Here is an 8488-nt window from a genome sequence, read left to right as displayed (position 1 = left end):
CGTGCTTATGCGGAAGCGTGCTCGCTCACCAAATAAGTCGTAAGCACGGGAGAAGAATAACCAATCACACACGAGCATAATCCAAAACTAAAATACGACAGATCAATCACAAACACAGAGATACACATGGTTTGGAAATTTGCCTACGTCCACGGGGAGAGGATGGGGAGATTCCACTAAATCAAGGAGAGTACAGAGGGTTATAATCTCACAAAATCACTCACACAACCCCTCAACCAAAGCTCTCAACTTGCTCACAATATCTCCCTCTCATAATGCTCAAAAAGTCTCTCTAATCTCTAATTAGAACTTTCCTCTTTTTGATGATCCTAATCTCTTGTAAGGCGTTCCATATATATAGAAAACCTAAAACCAAAATAGATTAGGAATTCTAAAACCAAAAACAAAACAAATTAGGAATCCTAATAACATATTACCAAAACAGATTAAGAATCATGTTACTTTGGGGGGGGGGGGGGGGGGGGTGATTAGGGTCTTATGCTAATCTAATCCGATTTTATGTCATTTAAAACTAATACAAATATATTCTTGCAAGATAGATATACAAGAGATATAAGCAAGAATAAACAACATGAACAAAGGTAAATATCCTAGCAATGAGATATACTATGAGATATATGCAAGGATATATAATTTACACAAGGGTAAACAATCTAAACTAGATAGTGGACAATATAATCAACAAGCAATATACAAAGGCGATATAAGATATGAACATAAAAATAAGTGCGCCAATGCAATCACAAACAAGCGATATGATTACGGAGTTCGGTCCCCACGACCTACGTCTCCGCTCCTCACCTCGAGGAGATCTTCACTATCACAACCGGGTTTTCTACGTTTACCCGAACAAAGTTTATACCTCATAATACGGTTCTCTAGTTTACCGAAAACTCTACAACTAACACACTCTTGTAATCCCACTCTACACCCTCTCAAGTGTTGAACTAGACGTGTCTCCCTCAAGTGCTCGGATACAACCTCTCCCTAGGTTCGTCAACCGACGCCACTCCTCTTGGGACGATCCCCGACTCTGGCCACACACTTCTTTCGGTGTACAAGTGTATTACAAAGTGAATCTCACAATAAGCACAATACAATAAATGATTGTTCTCTAATATGGATGAGAACACAATTAAAGTTCACACTCAATTGTTACAACTCTCACTAACCCAAATATACTATGTATGAAAAATACAATAAGCTCAATGTGGGTGTGTGTAAACAATGAGTGAAATCAAATCAAATCAAACTAAACTCAAAATAATTCTAGCATATAGAAATTATGAATAAAACAGTAAATAGCTAGAAATAGAGTTTAGGAAATCTTCTCTGAAAAACAAGATGGAGAGGAGGATTAAAATGAAGCTCAAACAATGTAGATGATCTTCTCCACTTGTAAAACAATCTTCATAAACCAAACAAGCTTTAAACCAAACTAAAACCCTTGTTAAAACTCTTTTTAAACTTCTTTAAAACATTTCATTGGGTTCCTGAGATAGAAGGGGTTTAGGGGTTTATATAGGAAGAGAAAACAACAGCAAAAACCCCAAACCAAATCTCACAAAATCCTAGAAATAAGATTTTCTGATTCTGTACAAAAAGAGCCGTTGGAGTGAACGGCGGTCGACCGTGGAAAACTCGCGGTCGATCGCGAGCTAGCTTTGAAACTCAGAAAACTTCCAGATACTTTGGTGGTCGATCGTGGCGGTCGACCGTGGGAAAATTCGGGCTGACGGTCGACCGTGACGGTCGACCGCGAAAGTTTCTGTTGGCTCCGCAGACAGTTTGAAAGTGAAATGTTGATTTTAAAACACTGTTTAAAAATATCAAATAAATTCCAAAAAATGTAAAACTTTGGAAAATGATTGTAGACATGATAATAAACATGCTATAAAATCTGGTTTACAAAAAGGACTTCTCAAATGAGAAATATCATCATTTTGTAAAATAGTCCAAAACACGAAAATGTAAACATATGAATTTTGATATTTAGGCTAAACCATGTTTTGAAACTTTGCACAATGATTATGTAGACTTAATAAAATATGTATATGATTATTGTTAAGTCCAAAAACTAAGAATACAATATTTTTACAAATATAATAGAAAATAAAACATATGAGTATGTATATGAAAATATATTTGTTTCATATCTAAGTAGTTAAACCAAATCACAATAATAAATATGAAATATGTAATTTCATATTTATAAACATAAAAACCAAAACTTGTGTTGTATATATATATATATATATGACTACATATATATATATACAAGGAAACCAATAAAATGTGTGTGTATATGATATTGAGCTTAGAGTATCTAACACACATAATATAAAACATAAACTAGATTACCCAAGCTGATCTTGATCTTCAATAAGCTTGACTTGGTACACTATGCGGATGAAGCTAAACTTGGATCTTGAACTTGAATTGCATAAGCTTCACTCCACAATTCTGCCAACCTCCATTTGATATCGTCGTTGAAGCGCTATTCCATCCATCCTCCAACTCGTTGTTTGTCTAGAATAAATACGAAAACACAAACACTAGATAAACAACATTAGAAGTAAATTATTTGTTAAATATCATCAAAACAAGAAGGCCAACAGTTACCAAAATAGATTAGGAATCCTAATAACATGTTACCAAAATAGATTAGGAACCTGCTATCCAACAATTCTCCACCTTGGCGAAGTATTCTTTTTAAAATATGAAAATTTATATAGTGGTTACTCAGTGGCACATATTAAGAGAGATAAATTGATAGTGTTATTAATGATACAATTATGTACTCTTTTTAAAATATGAAAATTTATAAGAGCCAATAGCAAGCCTTTTAATTATTAATTATGTCATAAAATCACTTTTCAGAAATTTTGGATTTGCCACTAGGGGTATGTCACGCCCCGCTTCCCAAAATACTAGGGAATCGAAACGTGAACAAGCACACGACGTATTAGATTAAGAAGAAATATACACTATTATTTCTTTTCATTTCTTTTCTTCTCAATCCATACGCTAAGCGTCTGAAAATAAATATAATGCAAAGGCACAGGTCCCCGATCACAATAGCAAGAATATAAGGACAACCCAGAATATGAAATAAACATATCAACAACAGTAAATCATCCCAGACATAAAAATATGGGTCCAACATACCCTTATACAAAATGAACAAATGAATACTGAAGAGATACAAAATACACCGTTCAAGCGGGAATGGAAAGAACTACAAAAGAAATTGGAACCATCTACTAATAAATGAAAAGAATAGGCTTCGACTCCTTCTTCTACTCCGTCTACAAGGCACTCCTGCTGAGAATACTCGGCTCTGGCGCATCTCCAAGCTGAACCTGTTCTTCTTCTAAGTCTGACGTACACCAGAGAAAACAGGTGTACGTCAGCGTGTATTGCACACATCAAGATCCCACAAGGGAGAAAGAACAGTCGAACGACCAAGGCAATAATAATAATAATAAATAGAAATATGCAGCTGGAATACTAACAAGCTAGATACAATCCGTCACTAGAGTATAACAATCAGGAGAAATCATAAACATCCGAGTAACAAGATCATACAGCTAGCCATCCTATAATCATCCACATAACAAGGTCATACCACTAAATGGAATTAGTATTTAAAAATCTACAACTCGAGACGTAGTACGTCGAGCGAAATAATCCAAACAAGGAAACCCTTATGTATATACCATATATCTTGAATTGTAGATAATTAAATATTAATCCCGATTTAGGTATGAGAATAAATATAACTGACCTACATCTCACAAGAATCCATAAATCCTAACCAAAGTGACGACGCCGATTCACTTTGATCCAACAAACCAACCAACCCCAGTGGCGACACCGATCCATTGGTAACAAGTCATGTAACTAACCATCCTATAACATGTCACCGGTTCATATCTCACGCAGAGTCAACGCTCATATCATCGGATAACTGACTGTTCGCATATCCCCCATGTGCATCCAATCAAATAGATTCATGAATCAAAGTAGCGACACCGATCTACTTTGACCCAACCAATCAGCCCCAGTGGCGACACCGATCCACTGTGACTCAACCAACCAACCCCAGTGGCGACACCGATCCACTGTGACTCAACCAACCAACCCCAGTCGCATCTAAGCACATGAATAATGACTTCCCACCCCAACTCTTCTCATTCTTTCTAAATCAACGATCATAATCCTTATTAAAACTCTGGTTCACCGCATAAACACGCCCACACATGTCACTAGGTCTGTTCATGACTCACAAGGCCACTAAGTTATGAACTACTAAGGTTCTCAAACACAGCCAGGAACAATCAATGTAACTAATCATGTGTAATAATATCGTAGCATATCAGATAATCAAGATTAAGAATTATAAATCATAAACAGAGTCTACATAATTTAGAAATATTTCCTTTTCTAAAATAATTTCTTTTAAAATTATCATAATTTTTCTCAAATGATTCTATTCTCAAATAAATTCTTTTTAATTAATATAATTATCCAGAAATGATTCCACTACCGAAATAAATTCTTTTAATTCATAATAATCTTTTCTCAATATAGTTTAACAATTCAAAAATAACCCGTTTTTCCAAAATAAATTATTTTAAATCATCTATTTTAATAATTATTCAAAATCAACTCATTTTCCAAATAATCTATTTTCTCATCATAATAATTCTAAAACATCTCAAAATAACCACTTTTACACAAAATAATTATTCCTTTAAATGACTTATCCTAATATCATTATTAATATCAACCATCAACAAACCCACGCAGTTGTCAAAATCTTCACACTGTAGCATAATCAAATCACAGTCTAATCGAAACATTAATTCATAATATATCTAAAAATTGGAAATACGAGTCAAAGAACATCGGGATCTTGCCTCAGGGTTTTCGTCGAATGAATCGACGCTGACGCGCGAAGCTACGGCCCGCCGATGAGGCGACGGCGATGGATCTGAACAGCGACGATGACTGCAGGGGCTGATTGCAGGGAGTTCGACGGGGCTATGGGGCTGCCGTCAGCGGGAGGGATCGCCGACGACGTCGCGCACTCGGGCACCGACGAGGCCAGACATGCGGTTGCAAGGCAGGCAGGCGTTTGGCTCCGTCTGCCGACTGGGCTGCCAGCGGGCGCGGGTCCGGTGGACGAGATCGGCTACGAGAAGAGGAGCGTTGGACAAGAGCTGAGCGGGGCGCTGACTCGGAGGCGGACAGGCTAGCGGGTGGCGTCGGGGGGCATCTCGGCTACAGGCGCGCGACCTGGTAGATCTGCGCTGGTGACGGGCGTGAGGCAGGCTGTCGAGGTTCGCTGCGCAGACGCGACGAGTTGCTGAGGCGCTTGGTGGAGAGGGTCTGCAGGGTCGGGTGCGGCGAGATGTGTGAAGAGGGTGGGCTTCGGCGGCGTTGGGGCCAAGGGAGGAGCGCGATTGACGGGCGAGAGCGATGGGTCGACACAGAGTTCAGGAGGAGGGGCGCGGGTGACTGGGCCTGGTCGGCTCGGGCGGGGTCACAAGGAGGGGGAGAGAAACAGGGCGCGCGCTCCAGGCGCCAGCAGAGGACGAGGAGAACCGAGAAATAGTGATGGCGGTGGGCGGCTTTCGTAGGAAGGAGAAGAAAAGAAGGCGAGCGGGAGAATAATATAATATATACCGTATATATATATATATATATATATATAATAATATCATAATATCAATATATACTAAGATATATATATATAATAATATATAATATATATATATATATATATATATATATTACTATATATATAATATATATATATACTTATTAATATAATATATATATATATATATATATATATATAATAGATATATAATACTATATATATATAGTAACTATATATATAGTATATATATATATACTATAGATATATATATAACTATATTATAATTATAACTATAGTATAAATAAAGCGTCTGGTAGTTATTAGTAACTAATTAAGAATAGAAGATGACTAATGATATTTACTCATATAGCAGGTAACTATCCACCAAGAAAAATAATGTTGTGCTAATACAACGATTGATATGAAACTGAAGAAATAATACTATAAACTGTACAATTAAACAAGAATAATTAATAAAACATACAATTTCTTATTCTTAAAATCAAATAATTATGGAATAATTATCTAGGTGATAAAACGTACAAGTTGTACTAATACAACCGATAATATGCAACAGTAGAAATAATACAACTAATTATACAAAATAATACGTAATAATAATACAATGTATTATACAAAAATATACGTAATAATACAACATATTATTCAAAATGACATGTAACAGTATCAGTAACTCAACAGATAAATTCCAAAAATTTTTACTACACTGAATAAATTTATAAATATTGAAATCATTTAAATAAATATTAAACTTAGAATTTAAATCATAGAAAATTGTAAAAATTCAAGAAAAATATAAATACTCTTTTAAAAATAATAATTAAATATTTTAAAATATCAAAAAATTTATTTTAAATAGTATTAAAATTCATGGTCATTACACACTAGGGGTATATACATGTCTAACCACTAGAAAAGCTCATGGAGTATTCTCTTCCCATTCTAATTGCAACTAACTAGAGGGATTTATTTTAAAATATTTAGATATTTTGGAGACGTAATAGCAATTCTGATGATTACAGGGAGGGCTGAGCACGGTTCGGTCCAAACCGAAAAAACCGATCGACCCGACCCGAAAAAATCGGTTTTAAGAGTATGGTGGTTCGGGTCAGGTTGAAAACTTTTCAACCCGAACCGACCGAATACCCTATGGTCTAAATACCCATTCTGCTCAAACCCGACCCGTCCCTAAAGATAAAGTCTCAGACTCTCAAACCCTAAACACCTAAACTTCCCTTCCCTCTTTCCCAACCGCATCCTCAGTTCCTCTCTCTCACTCTCTCTCACTCCTCAGTTCCACGGTCCGCCTCTCTCATTTCCTCTTCCTCTTCCTCACTTCTGCAGTCTTCATGGCCGAGGCCGAAACATCTCCACAGGCTCAGGATCTGTCTCCGGCTTTGGGGGAGGGGGAGAGGGGTCACCCGCACCCGTCGCCGTCGCCGAGGTATAAACTTTATATTTTGCTCTTCTTCACGCTTCTAACTACGATTATTCATTAATTTTGATTTATTTCTTTGGATACAACAGCTAGTAAGTTGAGATATCGGCCTATCAGTTTTCTGTTCATTTATGCACTCCTATTCTCTTATGATTTCTGAGTTTGTGCTTTGATAACGATCCTTAATTTGTTTTGTGGTATATATATTTTCATGGATGATGATTTTGTTCCTTTTTCCCCTCTTAATTTTCCAAATTAAGCCGGCAACCCTTGAAATACTACTATTTAATATTCATGGGATCTCTTACCCGTCATGATATATTCTATTTGATTTAACATTTAGCAAGTCTACTGTTTAAGTCATTCTGAAAATGAAGTTAGAACCGAACAAACCGAACCGAACCGCACCGAACCGACTTGCAACAGTTCGGTTCGGTTTTGAATTATATATGGTTCGGTTCGGTTATTCAAAATTCTATAAAAACCGACCCGAACCAAACTGTGCTCAGCCCTAATTACAGGAGCTAATATTTAGATATTAGTTCATCAAATCTTTAATAATTTCATATTAGTCTCTCAAATTCATAAAATTGCTCATTGGTCCCTCAAATCTTTGTGTTATTGCAATTTGGTCCGTCAATATATGATCAAAATACCATAAGGTGTTGTTTTTAAGGATTATTTGCAATTTGACACTCTAAAGTTCGCACCTTTTAAAACTTTGATACCTCAAAATTTTTGATATTTTGATACTCGAAATATTACACCTCTTTTTTTCACTTTGATACCCAAACTTTTTTGACAATTAGATACCCCAAAGTTTACACATTTTTTTTTAAACTTCAATACCCCAAAGGTCCCAAAATTTTAATTTTGATCCCTTAAAGTTTACATAATTTTCAACTTTGATATCCTAAAGTTTGGGGGTATCAAAGTGTCAATAACAAAACTTGGGGGATCATAGTGACAAAGGTATAAACTTTGTCCTAGCAAAAGTATTGGAGAAAATCATAAAGTATTAGAGTTAAAAATATTGTAGATTTTAGGATATTAAAGTGCCAAAAAAAACCTTTGATATTGAAGTTAAGCGTAAGCTATAGAGTACCAAAATGCAAATGGCCCTTTTTCTCAAGATGTGTCTTAAGAAAGAAATCATAACCTAAGGGATGTTTTGGCCGTCGAGGGACCAAATTGCAAGACCCTATAGGATTCGAGTGACTAATTAACAATTATTGAGATGTAAGGGACTAATATGGGATCATTGAGGATTTGAGTGACTAATATCTAGAACAACCCTATCAAAATACTAAAAGATCCGGGGGGGCTAACCAAAAAAAAAA

The sequence above is a fragment of the Asparagus officinalis genome, chromosome 5 (genome assembly GCF_001876935.1).
Source record: "Asparagus officinalis chromosome 5, Aspof.V1, whole genome shotgun sequence".
Lineage (NCBI taxonomy): Eukaryota > Viridiplantae > Streptophyta > Magnoliopsida > Asparagales > Asparagaceae > Asparagus > Asparagus officinalis.
This window is presented reverse-complemented; position numbering follows the sequence as displayed.